This window comes from Cervus elaphus, chromosome 20 (genome assembly GCF_910594005.1).
Source record: "Cervus elaphus chromosome 20, mCerEla1.1, whole genome shotgun sequence".
Taxonomy (NCBI): Eukaryota; Metazoa; Chordata; class Mammalia; order Artiodactyla; family Cervidae; genus Cervus; species Cervus elaphus.
Window position 1 is genome coordinate 131,318,297 of NC_057834.1, and position 26,953 is coordinate 131,345,249.

Sequence of the window (26,953 nt, forward strand, 5' to 3'; positions counted from 1 at the left end):
TCCAGCTATCTTTCTGGTATTTATTTTTAGTTTTGAGAGCATACTTTGTATGATTTGTATCATTTTAAATTTGTTGAGATAGGTTTTATGGACCAGAATGTTATCTATCTTGATGAGTATTCACCTGAGTTTGAGAATAATATGTGTTCTGCTGTTGTTTGATGAAATACTCTATAAATATTAATTAAAGATAGTTGATTGATGGTTCTATTCAGTTCAGCTATTTTTAACTGATTTTTCTCCCTACAAGATCTGTCAATTGCTGTTAGAGGTAGGTTGAAGTCTCCAACTATAGTAGTATCTTTGTCTATTTCTTTTTGCACTTATATCAGTTTCTGCCTTATGTATTTTGATACTCTGTTTTTAGGGCATACACATTAAATATTGCTGTGTCTTCTTTGAGAATTAACTTCTTTGTCATTAAGTAATGTCCCCTTCTTTATCCCTGATAATTTTCCTTGTTCTGAAGTCTTCTTGCCTGAAATTAATGTAGCTTTTTTGACTTTCACTTTTGATTAACATGGCATACCTTTCTCTATCACTTTACATTTTCCCCTTGGCTTCTTTCAAGATTTTCACTTTGTCTTTGGGTTTTTTTTTTTTTTGTTTTGTTTCCAGTTTGAATATGATATGCCTCTGTGTGTGTGTGTGTGTGTGTTATATTTGGTATTTATCCTATATGGTATTCTCTGAGCTTTCTGGATCTGTGGTTTGATGCCTGTCATTAATCTTGGAAAATTCTCAGTTGTTACTTCAAACATTTCTTCTATTCCTTTCTCTCTTTCTTCTCCTTCTTAGATTTACATTACCTGTATATTTCACCTATTGTTATTGTCCCACAGTTCTTGGTATTCTGTTAAATCTATTTCATTCTTTTTCTTCTTTACGTTTCAGTTTTGGGAGTTTATATTAGCTTCTCTTAAAGTTCACCAATTCTTTTCTCAGGTATGTCTTATCTATTGCCGAGACAATTAAAGGCATTTTAAAATTTCTATTACAGTGTTTTTGGTTTTTGGCATTTTCTTTTGATTCTTAGAATTTCTGTTTACCTGCTAATATTAAACATCTGTTCTTACATGATATATACTTTTCCCATAAGAATCTTTAGCATGTTAATCTTAGTTTTTTAAAATTCCTGGTCTGATGATTAAAAAATCTCTGTCATATCTGATTCTAATTTTGATGCTTGGTTTATTCTCTTTAGACTGTTTTTTTCCCCTTGTCTTTTATTTTTATTTCATGTTTTCTGAGAGAACAAGTTATTTACTTATTTTTTAAAATAATTTTAAAAGTTTATTTATTTTTGGCTGTGCTGGGTGTTTTTTGCTGTGTAGACTTTTCTCTGGTTACCAAGAGTGGGGCTGCTCCCTAACGCAGTGCTCAGGCTTCTCATTGCAGTGGTTTCTCTTCTTGCAGAGCAGGGCTCTAGGGCGTGCAGGCATGCAGTCACGTGTGGCGTGTGACTCAGTGCTTGTGGCTCACCAGCTCGACAGCACAGGCTCAGTAGTTGTGGCACATGGGCTTGGCTGCTCTGTGACATGGAATCTCCCTGGATCAGGGATCAAATCCATGTCTCCTGCATTGGCAGGCGGATTCTTTACCACTGAGCCACCACAGAAACCCGTTTTACCATGACTTAATTTTTTGCTGAAAGCTGGTCAGACCCATACAGGTGGGTAACAGGGACTGAGGTAAATAAACTTTTAGTGTGAGAGTTTATTTTATCAAGTTATACTGTGTTTAATATTTGCTGTAACTGTGGGAGTCAAGGCTTCAATTTCTCTAGTGTCCTTGTTTTTGTCTCCACAGCTGTCTTTGTGTTTTTCTAGAAACTTCTTCTTAAATAGGGTTTGAAGCTTGCAGTTTTTCTTCTGTAATCCTCTATTGTTATACAGGAACTCTATCATGGTGATGATGTGCAGGGGAAGGAGAAGTGTCTTAGGGGCCTGTGTCCCAGGGCTGTGACCTTCACAAGTGATTCTCAGCACCTTCTCCACTCTTAAGCAAGACAGAAAGTGTAGAATGGCTGAAGCTGGGTATTTTCCTTCCTCCAGGTAACTGTTGTTGTTTGCTGTCCAGTCACTGAGTCATGTTTGACTCTTTTTGACCACATGGACTGCAGCACACCAGGCTTCCCTGTCCTGTGCTATCTCCCAGAGTTTGCTCAAACTCATGTCCATGGAGTCGACAATGCCATCCAACCATCTTATCCTTTTCAACCCCTTCTCCTCCTGCCTTCAGATTTTCCCAGCATCAAGGTCTTTTCCAATGAGTTGGCTGTTCATATTAGATGGTTACAAGACAGCTGAGGCTCTATTAAGGTAGTTTCCCTTGAGGGCAGGTGAAAAAAAATTCTAGGCATATTTCAAAATAGTTACTTCCCCTTCCATCTGCTAGAAGCAGAGGGAATTTTTTCTATGATCTTCAGAATGAAAATCTGGTGGGGCTCCTGGATTGAAAACACAAATGTGTGGGAGCTCCATAAGACTGAGCTTCCAGGAGTCTTAACTCTCAAACTAGACCCCACTAAGCTTCAAGCAGTGTATCAATCAGAATTATTTTTCCCCTACTTTTCCTTGACTCCCCCAATTTCCACTTCCAGTAAGCTATGATTCTCTTTATTCCCTTGTCTTTCCAGATTTAAAGGGAGATCAGTTTGCTTGTGACCATAATTCTTTGATTGATCTAAGAGGAGTTGTTGATTTCAGTTTTGTTAGCTTTTTTCTTGTTGTGAGATGAGTGCAACCTCCAAGTTCTTTATGTGTTGGAGTGGTAAACAAAAGTCCCTGAGTTGTTTTTTAAGGTTATATTTAAATGACTAAAAAGTATGTAGTATACAATGACTAAATGTATATAGTCTATGAAAATCAAAAGGAAAAAGATTTTAAAATAGATAAAAATAGTTCTGTTTCATTCATTTCAAGTATTTATTGAGTGTCTACTAGGTTCCAGACAATTCTAGGTACTGGTGTGAGTTCTCAGTTGTCCATTGGATTTTTCAGGCAAGAATATTGGAGTGGGTTGCCATTTCTTCCTCCAGGGGATCTTCCTGATCCAGGGATCAAACCTACGTTTCCTGCATCTCCTGAACTGTAGGCAGAGTCTTTACTACTGAGCCAGCAGCGAAGTCCAGGTACTGGCAAAACAATGGTAAATTAAAGATCACATTTATCCTCAAGGAGCTAACATTTAAATGGGAGAGGTGCATGATGAACCAAAGTATCTTTATTTAAATTATGATTCCAGATATTGCTAAGTGCCCTAAAAAAGATAGAGGATGGGTGTGTGTGTGCTAAGTCACTTCAGTCGTGTTCAATTCTGTGCGACCCTGTGGACCATAGCCTGCCAGGCTCCTCTGTCCATGGGATTCTCTAGACAAGAATACTGGAGTGTGTTGCCATGACCTTCTCCAGGGGGTCTTCCCAATCCGGGATTGGACCCGCATCTCTTACATCTCCTACATTTGCAGGCGGATGGGCTTCCCTTGTGGCTCAACTGGTAAAGAATCTTCCTGCAATGCTGGAGACCTGGGTTCGATCCCTGGGTTGGGAAGAGCCACTGGAGAAGGGAAAGGCTACCCACTCCAGTATTCTGGCCTGGAGAATTCCATGGACTGTATAGTCCATGGGGTCACAAAGAGTCTGACACGACTGAGCCACTTTCACTTTCACTTTCCTTTACCACTAGGGCCACCTGGGAAGCCCGTAGGGCTGGCAGTCAGGACTCAGTGATGAGGAACAAAGATGATAGTATCTTGATTTCTTCCTCTTGTGTTGTTTCAAAGACAGTCATAAACTGGTGTAGTAATTGAGTCTGGCAGTTTGGTGGCTCTGCGGCCTTCTTTCTGACATGCAGCTACAAGGGGAAGGGTTTTGTAAGCATAATCACCAGAGAGGGGATAGCATAAAGTCAAAGGAAAAATGTGAATTATAGCTCCTGCAGAGTTAGGGGACAGAAAAGCAAACTTAGTTACAGATATGCAGAGTTAAGAGAAGTTGAAGTAATCTACCTCACTGTCGGTAGATTCAGTTTTGGGGCTTCCCAGGTGGCGCTAGTGGTAAAGAACCCTTCGGCCAATGCAGGAGACATAAAAGACATGAGTTCGATCCCCGGGTTGGGAAGATCCCCTGGAGGAGGAAATGGCAACTCACTCCAGTATTCTTGCCTGGAGAAGCCCATGGACAGAGGAGCCTGGCGGGCTACAGTCCGTAGGGTTGCAAAGAGTCGGACATGACTGAAGGGACTTCGCACTCAATGTGAAAAAACCAGGAAACTTCAGACCTGCTCACTATTCTCTTCATCCTCCTCATTCTCAGGAAACAGAAAGAGAAAAACTTATTCCTTTTTTTTTTCTTTTCACTGCATCTTTGGAAACCTGAGCCAATTGGAAAAATATAAAAGAAGAAAAAATTTTAACTCAGGGAACTCAAACTGGGGCTTTGTAACAACCTAGAGAGGTGGAAAAGGGTGAGAGGTGGTAGGGAGGTTCAAGAGAGAGGGGACATATGTACACCTATGGCTGATTCATGGTGATATATAGCAGAAATCAAACCAATATTGGAAAGCAACCATCTTTCAATTAAAAATAAATACATTTAAAGAAAAGAAGAAAAATTTTAAATACTTCTAATCTCTTCCTCCAGAACATCTATCTTGGTTTTTTTATACGCATTTTGATATTTTATTTGCTACTTTATCATATATTAAAAATATTTTCTCCAAAATAAATTCTACTGTAAAACAGAATTTTAATAAATACATAATTTTGATTATGGAACACACCAGAATTACTTCTCCCATTCTTTATTGTTAGAATTTTAAATTATTTTCCATTTTTCACTGTTTTAGAAACACCTACTCTATATGTTTATTTTGTTAGCTAAACACACACTTTCTTATTTCTTTACCATACTTTCCTAGACTCAGGTAAAGGGTTTGTAGGTTCTAAAAGGTTTTAAGATGCACTTATGAATCATTCTCCAAATTACCCTCCCTCCAGCAGTTTATGAATACCCTTTACACAGCACTCTTATTAAACATTATCTATCTACTCACCATGGAGCATTATCTTTGCATTTAATCTTTGCCAGGTTTCCAGGCAAACCATGTTATCTCATTGTTTTAATTGGCTATTCTTTGATGATAAGTGAGGTTGAACATTTCCTTGACTACATCGATTGACTCTTCCCGAGTCATTACTGTGGTCACAGTTCACCTGTGCTGGCATGAAGGCTATACTAGTCAGGGTGTGGGGCATTTCTATTGCAAGTGACAAACAACCCATCTCACGTAATTGAAAAGTGCAGGGGAAGAAAAGTCATATTCAAGTGTAATTGGATTCAAGGCCCAAAGGATGTTTTCTGGGCTTCATGTCTCACTGTCGTCCTTAATTTCACTTTCTCCTGGGTTGTGTGTTTGATCTCAAGCTCCTACTGATACCTTCGTGGTGGCAGCCTCCCCAGAGCTTACTCCTCTCAGCGTCAGATGCAGCTGGCAAATACACCCTGCCCCGCCCAGAAATCACACCAGAAGCCCATTGGTTCTGTGATCTGAGACATGCCTCAGGAGAGTTGGGCTCTTGTTGGCTTGGCTTTGAGCCACACATTCTGTCCCTGGGACTAGGGCTAGGGTCAGCCTCTTTCGAAATGAACTGAGGAGGAGGAAAGCAGGGAGCTTCAGCTGAACACTGAGATACCATTATCACACTGGAGCAAAAATGGGAAACTTCCACCACTAAAGAAATAAATAACCCTTCTTTCTCTCCACCCTCTCTGGTTCACTGAATTCATCAAGGACTCTTTTTCTAATACCCAAGGTCCGAGTGGCTAGCCAGCCTTATTTCCATGTAACGCCACGTGGTACATATTTATTGATTATGTACAATAGACAAAGAAAGAGCAATGGTGCTCGAGAGGAAAGGGAAGCTATCAAGATGTTTTAGATGTGGTCTCACCGTTGAGTGAGTTTTCACTGAAAGAGACAGAAACAAACAACCATGATTGAAAGCAAAACTGAAGTGAGGGCTAAATGCAGATGAAATGACCCGAGGAGGCTAGGTAAACTGGGGCGGAGGAGGGCATGCTAGGGAGGCTCTGCAGACCCGGCACTTGAGCTGAGCCCTCAAGACTGGGCTGATTTTCCACAGGTAGAGAGAATGATGGGGATGCCCCAGAGCCCACAGCATACACTATATGATTTCCAAACCCTTTCTTGCAGAGCTCTGTGCAAATGACGACTTGTAAATTACAGGGAATTAATTGCATCATTTATATTCCCTACAGATCCAAGCCAGATCTGGTCTCAGCCTCTTTAAAGCAAACAGGAACGACCACATTTCTCCCTTATGGCAGATGCTGCTTCCTTCAATTATTTAAGCTCATTTGGACCCAATGATGAGGTCCAGCTGCCCAGACAGGTACTCAGGCCCATGCCTCAGGTCACCAGGGGCGACGGGAAGGCGGGTCAGGCAGCACCGGGCTGGCCCCAGCTGTGTTCAGTCTGATTCTTATTGGGAAAGACTTGTTAGTAAACAACCTTCCTCAGAGTTACCATTTTTAATTTTATTGGCAGGAGAAGGCCCTGTGGAAGAAAAATGAACCTTGAGAAATTATTCACTGACACAAGATGCAGTCATGCTCACAGCCAAGCCAGGTTGCCTGAGCAAGGGCTGCTCTATCCATTCCCTCTCCCAAATTCCCATCAATAACCCGCTAACAATAACAAATTGCTACATGACACCCTCACTGTGCTGTTGGGACTAAGCACCTGATGAGGTGTTTGTAATAAATTCCGCTCTTCTCCTTTCCTTTACTGTTCATAATTCAGAGTCCACAAATATTTATGGAGTGTCCACCTTACCCCAGGTATACAGTGAGCGAGACTGGGAGGGGCCCTCTCTATGTGCTACTCATATTCTGCGGAGGGACACAGACACAAACAAAGAAAACAAATTCACCCTTTCAGACAATGGGAAGTGCTGTGACGGAAACACAATGGGCTCGTGGGACAGAAGGTGATGGGGATTGGAGACTATATCCTGTTGAGCAGTCAAGGATGGCCTCTCTGGGGAGGTGACTTTTGAGTCATAACTTGAATGATGAACAGGAAACAGCTATATGAAGAAATCAGGGAAAGAACATTCCAGAAATACGTGACAAGCCAAGATTGTGGAGGATGAAAGGAGGCTTGTGGGGTTAGGTTGTCATGAGCTGGGGGAAGGATGGAAGCACCCAAAAACATGTGTCTCCCTCTCTGCTCTGTCCTTCTCTCTAATCCCCTCCTTCTCCCTGATCCCATCCCTTGCCCAGGCCTACAGGATTTCTCTCTTTCAGCTCCTCGGTCTATACCTTCCAAACTCATAGACTTCTGGGAGGCCAGGATATTGTGGTTTTTTGAAAGTTTGGCTCTTGGCAAAGAGCCAGTTCTATTTCCATCTTGTGTGGAAAATATAGAATTACCGTGAATTATATTGAAAAATTAGATTCATTCACTGCTGTGATAATTTATCTCCCAATCTGTCTCGGAGAGTTAGCAGCTGGTGAGAAAATAAAATGTAATTTAGGCAAAAAAAAAAAAATCACTTTTAATCTATGTCTGGCAGGGAGAGAGCCTATTAAGTGAGTTTACTCTTTGCCAATCAGGTGGTTTTCTTTAGCGCACCCCCAAATGAAATGTTGTGATGGAGATTAATGGGCAGCTTGCACTCCTTGGATGGGCCCTGCTAAACTGTGGGTGAGAAGTCAGATCCCACTTAAAATTCAAAGCTGCCTAACCCGGGGCTCCTCCCAGGGCTCCTCTCCCTCAGAGGCCCTTGGACATGTTCCTGCTAAGAGAAGGCTACGCTTTACAGCCCTGGGGTTTTCCATGACAGTTTCTGCCTTGAGAAAGGAGGAGAAACAGGCCCCAATTTTAAGCCTTATCGATTTAAGGTGTTTGAAATATTCCTCCCTGACTGGTAATGACGGCCATTTTTCTTCTCTGGAGCGCCTGATTATGTGCCCTGGAATTGTCCTGACATCATTGCATGAGTCAGAACTGAGCTAATCGCACTCTGCCTAGAGTCAAGTCCAAAGCTGGCCGCCTCTGTGAGTCAGCCCCTCACATCAGCAGGCCCTGGCGAGGCCACTCAGCCACAGCAGGCTTTAGGCTGCACCTGTTTCGATGCTCACCAATGCCCTCCCTCCGGCCTTCTGCAGTGTCCCAGCAGGCCTCTCCCCCTTCTTGCAAAGGGACCTGGCCTCCCTGAGCAGAGGAGGACAGAGTTAATGCAGCCTGCCTGCTTCCTGGGGGATGAACTCTTGGATGGCAAGCCTGGAGGGACAGGGTCACAGACACTTGCTGCTTTCCATTCTTCCTAGCTTGGAATCCTGCATCTTTGTGGAAACTGAGGCACAGGGGAGTGAGAATGTTCTCGACTGCAATTAAGAAAGTAGAGATGAAGTGGGAGTTCTGCCAGCTGCTTATCATATGAGCCTGGGAGCAAATTTCTTCCTTTTTCTTGGCTGGAACTGCCTCGTCTATAAAGTGAGGAGCCTAGGTGAGATGGTTATGTTTCCTCCAGCTCAGAGTTTATTAATCTACGGACTTGGGATTCAGCTTTCCTTCATGCATGCCCAGCTCTACTCTGTACATGCTGGGCAGAGCATAGACCTTGCATCTGTACTCGGGCCTCCCTGGAGTCTTTGTTCAGAAAATGGGGTGTCAGGTTTCTCCAGTGAATGGATGGGGGCTTTCGTTCAGGGAGGGTGCTGAGTAGTGGGGTACATCAATTTCTAGCTGACGGCTTACACACCAGGTACATCCAAAGGGGTGCCCTGCAATGTCATGAGGGTTGATTTCCTCAAAGTGACCCAGAGACTCTCTGCAGCAGCTGATGGGACCCTCTTTGGGAAAAGTGATAGCGAGCCCCGGTATGAAGGCCCCTCCAAGAAGTCACCTGGTCTACTAGGTGTCAATCCAGGCAGAACTGTGCCTCACCCAGTTCCCCAAAGATCTCACTGACTTCTTGAACAGGACCTCTGAGGTCAGGCAAAGAGGGAAAGGATTTGATTCAGATTCAGTTTGAACTTGCAGGAAAGCCAGAGCTCTCATTAGAGATTCCACCTACCCCCACCTCCCTCCTTCCACCCCTGGTCAGGTTAAAATTACCAGTGGAATATAAACGCAGGGAGAGCATGCACTGGCCCCGTAAAGCAGGCAACAAGATGGAAATGTAAGGGGATATTTGAGAGATAGAAGGCAGACTGGCCCAGATGGAAAAAGAGCTGCCTCTTCCTGCAAAGCAATGGGTTGCAATCCATTCATGCATTTAAAAAGTGCCAAGCATTGCTGTAGGTACTGGGAACATGGAGGAGAGAACCTGAAAGGCACACTCCTTGTTCTCATGAAGATTGCACACCAGTCTGGGGAGACTGAAAACTAATAAACATAGATAGAAACCAGATATTTCAGAGCAAGATCCGCTGTGGGACTCCATGGAGGGTGTGCATGCGTGGCTGGGGGCAGCAGGTTATCTCCATAGGGGTCAGGAAAACCTTTCAGGGGAGGCAAGCTCAGAGCTAAGACCTGATAAGAAGGAGCCAGTTGTGAGAGGGCTCACAAGAAAACTCCCACCGGGTTCTGGAATGGAAGCAGCCTGGCATGCTGGAAAAACAGGAAGGATGGCTGAGTGGCTGGGGTGTGCACAGAGAGTGCTGGAATAGTGTGAAAGGAGGCCAGGAAGGCCAAAAGGGCAAATCATGAAGGCCCTGCAGGCTATGGGAAGGAGTCTGGATTTTACATGATGAGTGGTGGGGACATAGTGAAGGGTTCATGTAAAATAACACGAGCTGGTTTATGTTATCATTGTTTAGTCACTAAGTCATGTCTGATTCTTTGGATCCCACATACTGAAGTGTGCCAGGCTTCCCTGTTCTTCACTATCTCCCAGAGTTTGCTCAAACTTCATGTCCATTGAATCAGTGATGCTATCTAAACATCCCATCCTCTGTCACCCTCTTTTCCTCCTGCCCTCAATCTTTCCCAGCATCAGTTTTTTTCCAATGAGATGGCCCTTTGCCAACTTGGCTCTTCTTTCAGGTGACCCAAGTATTGGATTCAGCTTCAGCAACAGTCCTTCCAATAAATATTTAGGGTTGATTTCCTTTAGGATTGACTGGTTTTGATTTCCCAGTCCAAGGGACTCTCAAGAGTCTTATCCGGCACCACAATTTGAAAGCATCAGTTCTTCAGCGCTCAGCCTTCTTTATGGATCAAGCTGGTTTATACTTTTGATGAAATACCCAGTCTATGAAGAATGGACTTCAGTGCCCTCCTAAGCTAAGAAAGAGATCCTAGCAGAGCTCCACTCTTATCAGCTCCTTCCTCTCATCTCAGAGGGAAGGCCTGGTGGTGAGTGTGGACTATGGGCATTTCAGGGGCGTGTATGAATTCAGCCAGGGTTTGGAGAAGCATGCCAGGGGCACGGGTTTCATCAGTGACATCAGGGACATCAGATTGGGCCAGGGAAACAAGAGCCAGGGTCCCAGTGCTTCAGGGCCCCTCACCAGAAACAGCCGGGTTACCTCTTTGTGCTTAGGCCCAACGTCCTGAAGCATCTGACTTCCTCCTTCCATCCTCCCCTCAAACTGCTTGATCTCTGATCATATGGCATATTTACAATAAACCTGATCATTCTTCTCCCTTTTGTTGAACCTGACAGATAAGAATAGAATCCTGACCATCTCAGCCAGAGCTAATTTCAACTTTCAATACTGAGTGAACCAACCTTGGCCCTGGGAAGATGAAGGGACAGAAAATCAACAGACACTGGAAAAAAAAAGTTAAAGTTCAAAAGAAGAGGTCCATCTGTGACATTGGAGAATATGTCTTCCTAAATAGGAAAATTATGGGAAGGAGCAGGAGATAATTTTAGACAACTTTTAATATTCCTCTCGATGAGATTCAAAATGTCATTGCATCTATGAATCTAAAGCAGAAAGGCAGCCCTGAAAATATGAAGGGAGGACAAATTAGGACAAACTAGACTGGAAGAGTACAGGGTGAGGATGAGGAGACTTGGCTAAATATTGGCTCCACACTTGCTGGTACTGTGGTCCTGGGCAAATTCTAGAGCTCATCAATTTCCTATAAAAGGGGAATTTAAAAGAGTGCTTCTTCCAAGAAGGTTGCACGGCTTAAACAAGACACCAGTGTATGATCAATACTTAGCACGATGCCAGGCACTCAAGAAGCACCCAACATACATCGTTCTTCTTGAGAAAGTGCATGAAAATGGAACGTGACTGCCTAATTTAAAGATCGCGATGAAAGCAACGAACAACAGGTTAGATTCTTCAGGAAATGTGAGAAAAAGTGGAAATCAAGTTTGGGAAAGTCTCCTTGATTTCAAAAGAAAAGAAATAAGAAGTGAAAATAACAAGGCTTTAAAAAATAGAGAGGCATATATTACCCGGGCAATAAATTCAAGGCAGGAAGTGAAGTAGGTGAAATTAGAGCAAATGTGATTGGATTAATTATTTTTTAAAACATAGGAAGTCGTTTTCTGGTTTTTCTGCAAATCAGAAGGACAGACTGAGTGATGGGAAAGGAAAACAGACCACCAACAGCTAGAAACAGCTTCATGAGAATTTTGAATCACGGGGATAAGGAAAAAGATTTGACAGATGTAAGAGAAAACAAAAGTGCATTACAAAGGAAGAACATCAGGTTCACTTTGGATCTTTCCATAAAACCAAACACCAGATGAGAAGGAGCAATAGGACAGGAAAAGCATGATGGCAAACTCTGATTGTCATTCTCGACTATCTATCATTCCTTTGAGGGCAGCAGAAAGGTTTTCTTTTATACAAAAGGGCTCAGAAGTACACTTCCCATGGGCCCATGAAGGTGATGAAAAAAAATATCACTTGAAGATATGGCCTACTGCTTAAGAAATGAGTTAAGTTCACATTTAGAGAACCAAGAGGAAGCTAAAGCCAAATGATTATTTTAAATGAGGTTTTACAATGTGCAAAGACAAAACAACACCTTGAAGTAAGTTAATACAAACCCAGATCCAATACCCTGCATTTCTTTTTAAAAAATATTTTTTTTGAATTATGAGTGGCATATAATATTAAATTAGTTTCAAGTGTACAAAATAATGGTTTGGTATTTGTATACATTAGGAAATAATCACAATGAGTCTAGTTAACATCTGTCACCAGACATAATTACACATTTTTTTTTCTTGTGAAGAGAACTTTTAAGATCTGTTTTTTTCTTAGCAGCTTTCAAATATACAGTGCAGTATTATTAAATAGAGTCAGTATGCAGTACATAACCTTCCCATGACTAATTTATTTTATAACTGAAACTCTGTACCTTTTGATCCCCTTCACATACTTCTCCTACTCCTGCTCAACCCCACCTCCACAACTACCAATCATTTCTCCGTATCTATGAGCTTGTGTGTGTATTTTTTTCCCTTAGATTCCACATGTAAGTGAGATCCTGAGTCTTTCTCTGTCTGACTTATTTCACAAAGCATAATGCCTTTGATGTCTATTCATGTTGTCACAAATGACAATATTTCATTCTTATTTATGGATAAATTTAATATATATACAGATATATATTACACACATTTTCTTTATCCTTTCATCCACTGATGGACATTTAGGTTGCTTTCAAGTCTTGGCTATTGTAAATAATGCTGCCTGGGGGTGCATATATCTTTTCAAGTCAGCATTTTTATCTTCTTTGGATAAATACTCAGAAGCAGGATTGCTGGATCATATGGTAGTTCTAATTTTAGATTTTTTAAAAACTTATTCTTTTCTCTTTAATTATTTACTCTTTATTTCTGGCTGCATTGGGTCTTCATTGCTTCCCACAGGCTTGCCCTAGTTGCAGCAAGCGGGGGTTACTCTCTAGTTGCAGTGTATAGGTTTCTTGTTGTGGTGGCTTCCTTTGTTGGAGAGCATGGACTCTAGGCATCTGGGTTTCAGGAGTTGTGGCATGGGGGCTCTGGAGCTTGTTCTCAGTAATTGTGGCGCATGGGCTTTGTTGCTCTGTGGCAAATGTAATCTTCCCCAAGCAAGCTTCGAACCCATGTCCCCTGAATTGGCAGGTGGATTCTTAACCACTGGACCACCAGGGAAGTCTCTAATTTTAATTTTTTGAGGAACTTCCATTCTGTTTTCATAGTGGTTCCACCAATTTACATCCCCACCAATGGAGCACAGATGTTCCCCTTTCTTCACATCCTGGCCAACACTTGTTATTGTTTGTCTTATTGATAATAGTCATTCTAATATGCTCTGTTTTTTCTTTAATTGAAAAATGGGGATGATGGTAGTGAATTTAAAATTTATTAGATCTCTCCTCTTTCACAAAGAAGTATTGATAATAGTTTCTTTTTTGACATGGAGAGTCATTTTTTACATTTAAAAACAATATTTTAGAAAAAATAACAGGATATAAAGTTCAATTTCATCAGACAAGAAGAACATTCAGAAAATTCATTTCTAGGCAGCAACAACAACAAAAGAAGAACAAAGAAGATAACAAGTAAGCATAAAAACAAAAGCTTAAAATAACAGAAATAAAACTGCCTGGTGTTCATTGTTAAAACAGATGTGAATGAGCTAAGCTTCCTTGTTAACATTAAAAGACTCTAATTAAATGATGACTTGAAATCCATCAAGTTGATATCACAGGAAAGTTAAAACCCTACTCTACAACATGAAAGAAAGTGAATTACATGGTCAAAATATACCATGTTCCTTGATAAGAAGTTTCAACATTTTGAAGATATTTATTTCTAACTGACTCTTAAATACAATACAATTCTAATAAATATTCAAATAAATGTTTTAAAAGTTAGCAAGATGATTTTTACTCATCCTGAGAGAATAAACATAGGAGAAATCAAAACAAAAATTGAAGCAGTGGAATAAAAAAGGCTCTTAATTTTAGACATTAAAATATATTTTAAAGGTGCATTAATAGAAAGAGTCTAGTATGGATATAAAATATCACTGCAATATCCTAGAAATCACCAGAATAGACCCACATAAATAAGGCAACATTTCCTGCTACTAGGTAAAAAATAGACTATTCAATACTTTGTGGTGAGTTAACTTGCTGATTGTTGTAAATTAATAAATTGTATCACTATATCATAGCACATACCTAAATGAAGACCAAATTAATTAAAAGTTAAACATAAAAGATAAAATAATAAAACAACTAAAATAAAATAAAGATAAAATAAGGCCAAATAGTTGCTTGATTTTTGGGCAGAGAGGGACTTCTAGATCAAAATGCAAAAGGATAAAAAAAACACAACAGCATAAAATGTAGGGCTTGACTACATAAATATTAAAATAATAATAACTCCTTTTTTTTTTCAGAAAGTCCGTAAGTCAAATTTAAAGGAGGATGAGCAAAACTAGAAACTGATGTCTCTCTCTCTCTGTCTCTGTCTCTCTCTTTCTCTCTCTCTCACACACACACACACAAGGTTAATATCTTGATTATAATATTGTAATTAGCCTCCAACTAATAAAAATAAATGAAAAAAAGAAATTAATATCAATTAGGAAAAAAAATCTAACTGGAAAAACTGGGCAAAATGCACAAATTGATGAATTACAATGAAGAAACCCAAGTAGCCAATCAACATATAAAAAATGTTCAAATCAGCAGAGCAGCTCCCTCGCTGCGATCTATTGAAAGTCAGCCCTCGACACAAGGGTTTGTCGCTCCGGCCGGCCGGCCGCCCGCCCGCCGGCGGGCCGGGGCGTTGTGGTGGCCCGTGCCACCCCTCGCTCTTTTCCCTCCGCGGGCTCTGCCTCTCCCCCGGGGCGGTCGAGGGGCCGCCGTCCTCCACGGAGCTGGGGGATGGGGGGCAGCGGGTCGAGGAGAGGGAGAAGAGGGGGGCGCCCCTGACGGCGCCTCCCGGCCTCGGGGTGCTGCGCTCTCCTCCGCTTCCCCGCCGCGGGCCCTCCTGGCCCCGCGGGCTGGGACGGGGGACGGGGAGAGAGGCGTGGCGCAGACGAGAGTCTGGGGGCGCGCCGCAGGGCGGCCCCGTCGTCCCCTTTCCCAGGGGGGGCGAGCGGGGCCGGGGGGCTGGTGGCGCGCGCCTGTGGCGGCTGTCACCGTGCGCGCACGTGTCCCTTCCCTCTGGCCCTGGGGGGCAGGGAGAGGGAAGATGACGGCACGTGGGTACTCGCGGGGCCCTTGCGCTCTTTCCTTCCCACTAAAAAAAAAAAAAATGTTCAAATCATAAGTTTAAAAAAAGATACTAAAATTCAATAAATGTGACTGTCAAATTGAAATAGAGTAAAATATGCACAATTACTGGGTGCTGGAAAGGGCACAAGAAGCAAGCACTCTTACACACCTATGGGTGGAGATGTTATCAATATACATTAAAACCCTGAAAAGTGTTCATAATCTTCAGTGTATAAATCCCATTCCCAGGAATTTATTCTAGGGAAGCATGCACTAAGATTTACCTGTAAGGATGATCTTTATTGCATTTTAAAAGTAGGACAAAACTGATGATAATAAATCTAAATTTGTGCATTATTTCATTTTATCTTCAGACAGCCATGTGAGGTCTATCCTGTTATTATCTTTACTTTAAGGGATAGAAGATCAAAACAACTCAAATGCCCAGCAAAAAAGGATGGCTACACATGTCATAGAACAGAAATAATATGAATGTAGTAGAGTCATGGAAAATTATGTTTCTCAGAGAATATTGACTTAAAAAAAATTCACAACCTAAAAGTTGAGAGTTCCTAAAAGTGGGAATTTTTAGGACTTCAAGCATCTCAAGTGACCCAGAGAGAACTGCTCCAAGGAGGCAAGGGAGGAGCCAGGTTATACGTAAGTTTTGCAACAAAGACAAGTAGTATAAATGTCAAAAGCTTTTTTGTAAATTAAAGAAAACCAGATATCCCACATTAAGGAATTTAATGCTTTTCTAAATATGAGAAGATGCAAGAGTCTGGACTCACTGAAATCGCTCCTTTGATAGGCACCTCGGCTGTATGGGGCCACTTTCCTGTGTTTTCACTTCCTGAGTTTCTTCCTCAGGACTCACCATAAGGAGTGGCTGCGGTCTGATGGCTGCTAGATGGTAGGTATTCTTCTCCTTCCTGAGTTCCCTTGGGGCTCACCAGCTCACATTGGAGGGCTGTGATCACTGATGACTGTGACATCCTTGTTTACTGATGTGGCAGGAAATATTCTATTTCTCAATACAAAGGGACGTTACTAAATGCTCACAGTAATTTGTAAGCATATGTGTGAGTTGGGTACCAAATATGTGGCCACATGACTTTGTGAAAAAACATATAGAACATATATTTTTCCCTAGGAAAACAAGGATAGATGATGAAAGAAAGAAGCAGAGTGGGGGATAGGGAGGGTGGAGGTGTGGAAGAGAGAAAGAATTCTGTAAACAGTGGTTTTGCTACCTAGGTTAGAGAATGGTGATGATTTTCTTTTTCTTATCCTTTGCCTTCAAATTTTCTTCAATAAACACACAATTTAAGAATAAAATAGAATGTTATTTAAGGGAGGGGGACAATAATCAATGTCATTTCAAAGGTCTTCTTTTGAATAGGGAAGAAGGATTTTTTTTTCAGATTTACAGCTGAGCCCTAACCGTCTATCCAAGTTGCTGAGGTCACTAAAGTTCACAAAGCTACCTGATCCTGGAAGAATAGGGCTGGTTTATTTACCTTGGAATAATTCTACTCTTTGGTCCAGGTAGATTCTGGCTTAAAAGATACTACTTAGATCACTAAATCCTTCCTCTGGCTAAGGGTTTTGTTCTGAGGATGAAGTTTCTGTGCATTTTCCAGCTAAATATATATGTACTGATGTTCATGCTTGCATACTGATATTTCTGCAAGCTTTCAGCTCCATGCTGGCCCAGATGAAGTGACAAATTCTACTGCATTGTCATCTGAATTTCTGCAAACTAAGCTTTTCACTGACTGGGAAAAAAAATCCTCAGAGTTCCTGATCAAGTCACTGTAGCAAGATAATGTGGGCTACAGAGCAAGGGCTGAAATGTAGAAGGACTGTTAGGGTGTCTGTCAAGTCTGGACTGTAGCCACCACAATGACTACAGATAGATGGGTCACAGCTTTGCCCAAGGCCAAGGCCTACAGGCAGGAGGGTTCCTTCCAGAAGGGCAGAGCTTCAGGTAACTTATAGGATGTGGGTTTTCAGGTTAGGAAAATAAGAGACAGCCTCAGATGACAAAATATAGAAAATCCTAAAGTATCCACCTAAAAAACTATTAGAACTAGTAAATGAATTCAGTAAAGTTGCAGGACACAAGATTAACATACAGACATCTGTGGCTTTTCTGCATACTGATAATGAATGATCAGAAAGAAAAAGCCAAAAAAAAAAAAAAAAAACTGATTCCATTTAAAATCACATCAAAAAGAATAAACTTAACCAAGGAGATGAAAGACTTATACTCTGAAAACTATGAAGCACTTATGAAGGAAATCAAACATGATACAAATAAATGGACTGTGCTCTTAGACTGGAAGAAATAAGTGACTCTATCACTTACTAGCTGTGTGACCCCAGACAATTATTTAACCTCTCTGTGCCTCAGTCCCTTCAGCTATGAAAGAGATGATAATAAAAGTAGTGACTTCACATGATTGGAATGGCAATCTTAAGAGTTAATATAGATAAACTGCTTAGGAGAGGATCTAGCACATAGTAAGCTTTATAGATACATGAACTGTTATTACTATTACTATTATTGTTCTTATTGCCATCATCTTTGATTGGTTGCTCAGTGTGGACTCTCTGAGACTGCAGGTTGATGAGTAGTCAGACTGGAGATCACAAAGAGAAACTGGAGCCAGATTGGGAATGGCAGGCCCAGCGAGGATTTCAACCCTTCTCTTCGTGGGTGAATTTCCACAAGCAGAGACTTGCAGCTCGGTTAAGGGAAGGCTTACACATACCTGTGTCCTGGACCTGTGGAATGGAAGCTCTCTCAGAGCCTCAGCCTCAGGTTTAGTCCCTGCTTTGGCCATCTCGAGCGGATTCAGCCTGCCCTCAGAGATGAGGACTCAGCCTCACATGCCCCCATCTTGATCACTAAGGCTGAAGGAAAAGGCACAGATGGCTTCAGGACTGGAATGGGAGTGGCCACTCAGCAGGACGAATTCCAGACTGTGGGCCTGAATCCTAAGGCGGCACTGACAAGTAGCTGCCTGGATGCCAGGAGCCCAGCCAGGTGGGGCTCAACATAGGCTCGGTCGGTGGGGAAATGCTGCTGGTTTTCTCTGCCCACTGAAGCTGAGTGAAAAATACCGAGACAGAGTTTGGAGGTAATAGAAAGGTGACTTTAAATCTCAGCAGGCGGAGAGGGGAACACAGTAGTCTCCTGCCTCAAGAACTGTGCCCCCTACTCCATAAGGAGTCTAGGGGCTGATATAAGATGAGGGCTCACAACTGGTCAACCACTTGTAAAAGAATGAAACTAGAACACTCTCTAACACCATACACAAAAATAAACTCAAAATGGATTAAAGATCTAAATGTAAGACCAGAAACTATAAAACTCCTAGAGGAGAACATAGGCAAAACACTCTCTGACATGAATCACAGCAGGATCCTCTATGACCCACCTCCCAGAATATTGGAAATAAGAGCAAAAATAAACAAATGGGACCTAATGAAACTTAAAAGCTTTTGCACAACAAAGGAAACTATAAGCAAGGTGAAAAGACAGCCCTCAGAATGGGAGAAAATAATAGCAAACGAAGAAACAGACAAAGGATTAGTCTCAAAAATATACAAGCAACTCCTGTAGCTCAATTCCAGAAAAATAAATGACCCAATCAAAAAATGGGCCAAAGAACTAAACAGACATTTCTCCAAAGAAGACCTACAGATGGCTAACAAACACATGAAAAATGCTCAACATCACTCATTATCAGAGAAATGCGAATCAAAACCACAATGAGGTACCATTACATGCCAGTCAAGATGGCTGCTATCCAAAAGTCTACAAGCAATAAATGCTGGAGAGGGTGTGGAGAAAAGGGAACCCTCTTACACTGTTGGTGGGAATGCAAACTAGTACAGCCACTATGGAGAACAGTGTGGAGATTCCTTAAAAAACTGGAAATAGAACTGCCATATGACCCAGCAATCCCACTCCTGGGCATGCACACCAAGGAAACCAGATCTGAAAGAGACACATGTACCCCAATGTTCATCGCAGCACTGTTTATAATAGCCAGGACATGGAAGCAACCTAGATGCCCATCAGCAGACGAATGGATAAGGAAGCTGTGGTACATATACACAGTGGAATATTACTCAGCCATTAAAAAGAATTCATTTGAATCAGTTCTAATGAGATGGATGAAACTGGAGCCCATTATACAGAGTGAAGTAAGCCAGAAAGATAAAGGCCAATATAGTATACTAACGCGTATGTATGGAATTTAGAAAGATGGTAATGATAACCCTATATGCAAAACAGAAAAAGAGACACAGATGTACAGAACAGACTTTTGGACTCTGTGGGAGGCGAGGGTGGGATGTTCTGAGAGAATAGCACTGAAACAAGTATACTATCAAGGGTGAAACAGATCACCAGCCCAGGTTGGATGCATGAGACAAGTGCTCAGGGCTGGTACACTGGGAAGACCCAGAGGGATCGGATGGGGAGGGATGCGGGAGGGGGGATCGGGATGGGGAACACATGTAAATCCATGGCTGATTCATGTCAATGTATGGCAAAAACCGCTACAATATTGTAAAGTAATTAGCCTCCAACTAATAAAAAAAAAAAAAAAGATGAGGGCTCACAATCAGGAGTCAGTGACGAGGGACAAATGTGTTAGAATCTTGATTTCTTCCTCTTGCATTGTTTCAAAGGCTGGCATCAGTAACCCAGTAAGTTACTGAGTTTGGAAGTTTGGTGTCTCTGTGGCCTCTTTCTGATATGTAACTATAAGGGGAAGGGTGCTGTAGGGGTAAAACGCCAGACACAGGATGGGTTTAGCATAGAGGAAAAGTAAAATAGGTGCAACGTGTACCTCCTGCAGAGTTAGGGGGCAGAAAAGCAAACTTAGTTTCAGACATGCAAAGTTAGGAGCAGTTAAAGTTAAAAAAAAAAAGAAGAAAACTAGAAATATTCAGGCCTGCTCACTGTTCTCTTTATCTTCTTTGTTTTCAGGAAAGGGAAAGAAAAAACTCATTTTTCTTTTTTTCCTTTGCACTGCAACAGAAGTGGAGTACTTAGCTGCTGAATGAGCAGGACCCCAGTGAAAGCAGAAAACAACAGCTTTCTCACACTTGCCCTTTTGATCCCTGCTTTCCCACCTCTGGGGTGATCTCCTAGTCTGGACTGGTCACTCTTTTATAATAGAGTTCTCTTTAGTAATTAAATCACCCAGTCCCATACAATCGTTAAAGCACAAAGCTTCTTCCCGTTCCCCAGGCTGGGCTTCAGCACAGGATAGGCAAAAGCAGGAGGTTGTCTTTTCTTCTCTTTTCCTCTCTGTGCACATTTCTTCCACCTCATCCACCCCACCAGGTTATCTTTGACTCCTCTGGGGATAAAGCAGGAAGGGAGAAAGAAAGTCAGGGCAGGCAAGGTCTTGCTGGACTTGCCGTGATTGTTTTGAGCTTGACTGATGACATTCAGTGTAACCCAGAGACCCTTCTTGGGGATATTCCTTTCGAAGATGGCTCCAGATCAGTTCTTTCCCTGGGCCTCTTGGCTCGCGGGGACCCTGGCCACCCTTCACTCTGCCTGGTTGGTAGGTATGTAGCGAGGCTCAGTGCAGCCTCCCTCTCTCCTTCACCTCATCAGCCAAGCCTTGATCTCTTGCTTTACGCTTCTCAGATGCGTGTCAGACAGCAGATCATTGTCTTTCTCTATTTCCAAGGGACACATACTAAGCTTTCTAAGACATCCCCTCAAAGCCTTACTCTACTTGGCTTAAGGTAAGGGGGATGTTCTTCTCCTCCCCTTGGGCTGTGGTGGACACACAGGGACTGCCCTCTCCAATAAATTGCTCCAGCTCTCACCCTACAACACTTCAAATTGAATTCTTTATGCCTTTGACCTGGATGATAAACTAACATTCTCAAAACTGGTTTTGGCCATGCCTTCCTGTTTATACATCCCGTCTGGGCGGTCAAGCATGTCATCTGCTTCCTTTCCAAACTGACAGCTCTTGAGGACAGGGATTTTGTCCATTAACAACTATGAACAACTCACCTCCTTAAGCTGGATTTACCATTTATTTGATGTTGTAGGCAGAATAACTAAAAAGGAGAGTGAAAAAGCTGGTTTGAAACTCCACATTAAAAAACTAAGATCATGGCATCTGGTCCCATCACTTCATGGCAAATAGAAGGGGAAAAAGTGGAAGCAGTGACAGATTTTATTTTTTGGGCTCCAAAATCATTGCAGATAGTGACTGCAGCCATGAAATTAAAAGATGCATGCTCCTTGGAAGGAAAGCTATGACAAACCTAGACAGTGTATTAAAAAGCAGAGACATCACTCTACAGACAAAGGTCTGTGTAGTCAAAGCTATAGTTTTTCTGGTAGTCTTGTACGGATGTGAGAGTTGGACCATAATAGAAGACCGAGAGCCAAAGAATTTACGCTTTCAAATTGTGGTGCTAGAGAAGACTCTTGAGAGTCCCTTGGACTGCAGAGAGATCAAACCAGTCAATCCTGAAGGAAACCAACTCTGAATATTCACTGCAAGGACTGATACTGAAGCTCCAATACTTCAGCCACCTGATGCGAAGAGCCAACTCAATGGAAAAGACCCTGATTTTGGGAAAGATTGAGGGCAGGAGAAGAGGGCAACAGAGGATGAGATGATTGGATGACATCACCGACTCACTGGACATGAATTTGAGCAAACTCTGGGAAATAGTGAAGGACAGATGAGCCTGGTGTGCTGCAGCCCCTGGGGTTGCAGAGAGTTGGACATGACTTAGTGAATGAACAGCAAGGCAGAATAGCGTCCCCTCCCCACTCCAAGATATACACATCCTAATCCTTGGAAACCATGAATATGTCAGGTTCCAAGGCAAGGAGCAATGAAAGTTTCAGGTACAATTAAGGTCACTAATTTCTTATCAGCTGACTTTGAGAAGGGGAGATTATCTGGATTTTGTAATCCACATGCAATAACAAGAGTCCTTAAAAGTGGAAGAGGGAGGCAAAAGACCAGAATCAGAAAGAGATTTGAAGATGCAGCTGACTTTAAAGATGGAAAGAGACCACAAGTCAAGGAATAAGTGTGGTCTCTAGAAGCTGAAAAAGGCAAGACAATTCTCCTCTAGAACTTCCAGAAAGAAAGACAGCCCTGCTGACACCTTGATTTTAGCCCAGTGGGACCCATTTAGGACTTCTCTTCTGAACTTCTGTAAGATAATACATTTCCATTGTTTTAAGCCACAAAGTTTGTGGTGGTTTGTCATAGCACCAACAAGAGACTAAGACAATCAACACTCACATACTGGTTGAATCATAAGATTATACTGAATTGGAAGGTTGCTTTACAAGTGTAGAAGGAAAGACAAAAATCCAGAGGGCTGTTTCTTGCAGGCTGTGGAGAGTCTTCTGAACTATCCTGGACCCTACCTCTGCCCACCTCTGTAGTGGTGGGTACTCAGGTCTGCCAATTTTCATGGTGCCCCCATGGACAGTGCTAGGTTAACAAAGCTAATTCCTTGTTTGCAAACATCTCCTTTCACATCTGCCTGCAGACCATTCTCTTCTGCAATTTTGTTGCTGCTTCTCAGAATTATAAATTAATCAATGCACTTACTAAATATTTTTCTTGCAATTCGGATGAGTGTTATAACATGAAAATAGAACTCCCTCCCCCACCAACTCCCAACCCCTCATTTCTGATCTTCAGGGATAAACTGTTATATCTGTGGATCTTTTCAGAATGTGCATAATAGTCCATGCAAGCATTAAAAAAAAAATGTACTTATGCATATCAGTGGGAGAAGAGGACCAAGATATATATTTGTACACAAAGTAAGCTATATCACAATATCTATAGTATGATTAATTTTGTGTTAAAGTATTTCACATAAGTGTATGTACACAAATAGGTAAATGTATACCAGCTTATGTGTAGAAAATTCTGAAAAAGTCTACAGATATAACAGTAGTTTATCTCTGAAGGTCAGAAGTGAGGGGTTGGAAGTTGGCAGGGGGAGGGAGTGTAGTCCATAGGGCTTCCCAGGTGGCCCTAGTGGTAAAAAATCTACCTGCTAATGCAGGAGATGCAGGAGGTGTGGGTTTAGTCCCTGGGTTGGGAAGATCCCTAGGAGTAGAAATTGGCAACCTGCTCTGGTATTCTTGCCTGGAAAATTCCATGGACGGAGGAGCCTGGTGGGCTACTGTCTATGGTGTTGCAAAGAGTTGGACACAACTGAGTGTGCGCGCGCGCGCACACACACACACACACACACACACACACACACACACACACACACACACACACACGTCCATAATTTTACCTTCAGTTCAGTTCTGTTCAGTTCAGTCACTCAGTCATGTCTGACTGTTTGCGACCCCGTGGACTGAATTTCTATAATAATACACCATAATGTTTACCATAATTTCTATAACCTCTTCCATAATGGCAGTTAGATATCTTAGTGTATAACAGATTCTTTAATAATTATTAAATCATTTCTCCCAAGGCCACACACTGACAGGCATTTTATTATTTTCATAGGCCCTCAGCCTGTGAAACTCATTTTTGGAATTTCTACCTGACAACATCATCAAACATATGTAAGTACACCCACATTCCATATCATATACATTTTGCCACCCCATGGACTGAATTTCTATAATAATACATCATAATGTTTACCATAATTTCTATAACCTCTTCCATAATGGCAGTTAGATATCTTAGTGTATAACAGATTCTTTAATAATTATTAAATCATTTCTCCCAAGGCCACACACTGACAGGCATTTTAATATTTTCATAAGCCCTCAGCCTGTGAAACTCACTTTTGGAATTTCTACCTGACATCATCATCAAACATATGTAAGTATACCCACATTCCATATCATATACATTTTTGTTGTAAAAAGTTGAGGAGTTTTTATAATTTTGCTTTATAAATAATTTGGCTCTGACTAATTTAATTTATGGTTGACTACAATTTCTCAGCAATCATCATGCAAAGTCAAGAATTCTCACAAAGTGGGACAATTTAACATGCAAAAAGTTTGTAAATGTAATGACTTTTTAGGAAGGCATTTTATTTTATATTGGAGTATAGCAGATCAATCTTGTGATAGCTTCAGATATATAGCAGAGTGACTCAGCCATACATATACATGTATCCATTCTCTCCCAAATTCTTCTTCCATCCAGGCTGCCATATAATGTTGAGCAGAGTTCCCTGTACTGTAGAGTAGGTTCTTGTTGGATACCCATTTTAAACATAGTAGAGTGTACATGTTGACCCCAAACTCCTTAACTATCTCTTCTCCAGCAATGAAAAGTTTGTTCTCTGAGTCTATATGCCTGTTTCTGTTATGTAAATAAGTACATGTGTATCATTTATTTTTAGATTCCACATATTAGGGTTGTCATATGATATTTCTATTTCTCTGCCTGACTTACTTCATTAAGCAAGACAATCTGTAGGTCCATCCATGTGGCTTCAAATGGCATTATTCATTAATATTCCATTGTATATATGTACCATATCTTCTGTATCGATTCTTCTGTTGAGGGACATTAAGTTGCTCCCATGTCTTATCTATTGGAAATGGTGCTGAAATGAACAGTGGCGTGCATGTATCCTTTCAGACCATGCTTTTATCTGGGTGTATGCCCAGGAATGAGATTGTGGGGTCATATGGTAGCTCTATTTTTAGTTTTTTAAGGAACCTTATATCTGTTCTCCATAGTAGCGGTATCAGCTTAGTAATGACATTTTTATGAATATAAATTTGACAATTAATGAATGTCAATGCTGCACTTCACAAACATTTAAGCAAACACCGATTAATTTTTATTTTGTTTCTTCATTTTTTTGTATTGAGACCAATAGTTGTCTTTTTTGGACCACGTATATTTTTTAGGGCTTTGAGGAGTTTGCAATTCCTAGAGATGATGACTTGAGCATGTAAGGGGTAGAATAGCTGGTACCCAGTACTCCCTACTGGATGCCTATACTCACTCTCGAGGTGATTGGTGGGAGAGTTGGGATCTGCCTGGCCACCAGGTTCAACACAGTCCCCAAGAAGGGTATTTCCCAAGGTAGTCTGATGCAGGATACTGGGGCATGGAACTGAAATGAGTCATAAAGAGGGACCCAAGGTCACAGCTAAGAAGACAATGGTCATAGTCCAGGGCTGGTCTTTTATAAAGGCAACAAAACTGGTCAAAAATTGTTGTTTAGTCACTAACTCATGTCTGACTCTTTTGTAACCTCATGGAATGTAGCCTGCTAGTGACCCTATGGACTGTAGCCCACCAGGCTCCTCTGCTCATGGGATTATTCAGGCAAAAACACTGGAGTGGTTTGCAATTTCCTTCTTCAGGGACTCTTCCCAACCCAGAGATTGAACCTGCATCTCCTGCATAGTAGGTGATTCTTTACCACTAAGCCACCAAAGAAGCAATCTTTGATCAGGAATTCAGCTCAGTTCAGTTCAGTTGCTCAGTCATGTCTGACTCTTTGTGACTCCACAGATTGCAGCATGCCAGGCTTCCCTGTCCTTCACCGTCTCCTGGAGCTTTCTCAAACTCATCTCCATTGAATTGGTGATGCCATCCAAGCATCTTGTCCTCTGTTATCCACTTCTCCTGCCTTCAATTTTTCTCAGCATCAGGATCTTTTCCAATGAGTTGGCTCTTTGCATCAGGTGGCCAAAGTATCAGAGCTTCAGCTTCAGCATCAGTTCTTCCAGTGAAAATTCAGGGCTGATTTCCTTTAGGAATGACTGATTTGATCTCCTTGCAGTCCAAGGGACTCTCAAGAGTCTTTCCCAGTACCACAGTTAAAAAGCATAAATTCTTCAAAAGTTTATGGTCCAAGTCTCACATCCATATGGGACTAGTGGAAAAACCATACCTTTGACTAGATGGAACTTTGTTGACAGCAAAATGTCTATAATTTTTAATATGTTGTCTAGGTTGGTCATAGCTTTTCTTCCAAGGAGGAAGCATCTTTTAATTTCATGGCTGTAGTCATCTCTGCAGTGATTTTGGAGCCTAAGAAAATGAAGTCTCCCACTATTTCCATTGTTTCCCCATCTATTTGCCATGAAGTGATGGGACCAGATGCCATGATCTTAGTTTTCTGAATGCTGAGTTTAAAGCCAACTTTAAGTCCCTTGGACTGCAAGGAGATCAAACCAGTCAATCCTAAAGGAAATCAGTCCTGAATATTCATTGGAGGACTGATGCTGAAGCTGAAACTCCAATACGTTGGCCACCAGGTGTGAAGAACTGACTCATTGGAAAAGACCCTGATGCTGGGAAAGATTGAAGGCAGGAGAAGGAGAGGACAGAAGATGAGATGGTTGGATGGCATCACCGACTCAATGGACATGAGTATGAGCAAGCTCCAGGAATTGGTAATGGACAAGAAAGCCTGGAGTGCTGCTGTCCATGGGGTGGCAGAGTCGGACCCGACTGAGCGACTGAACTGAACTGAAGCCAGTTTTTTCACTCTTCTCTTTCACTTTCATCAAGAGGCTCTTTAGTTCCTCCTTGCTTTCTGCAATAGGGTGGTGTCATCTGCATATTTGAGGTCATTAATATTTCTCACTGCAATCTCAATTCCAGCTTGTGTTTCATCCAGCCTGGCATTTCGAATGATGTGCTCTGCATATAAGTTAAACAAGCAGGGTGACAATATACAGACTTGATGTCATCCA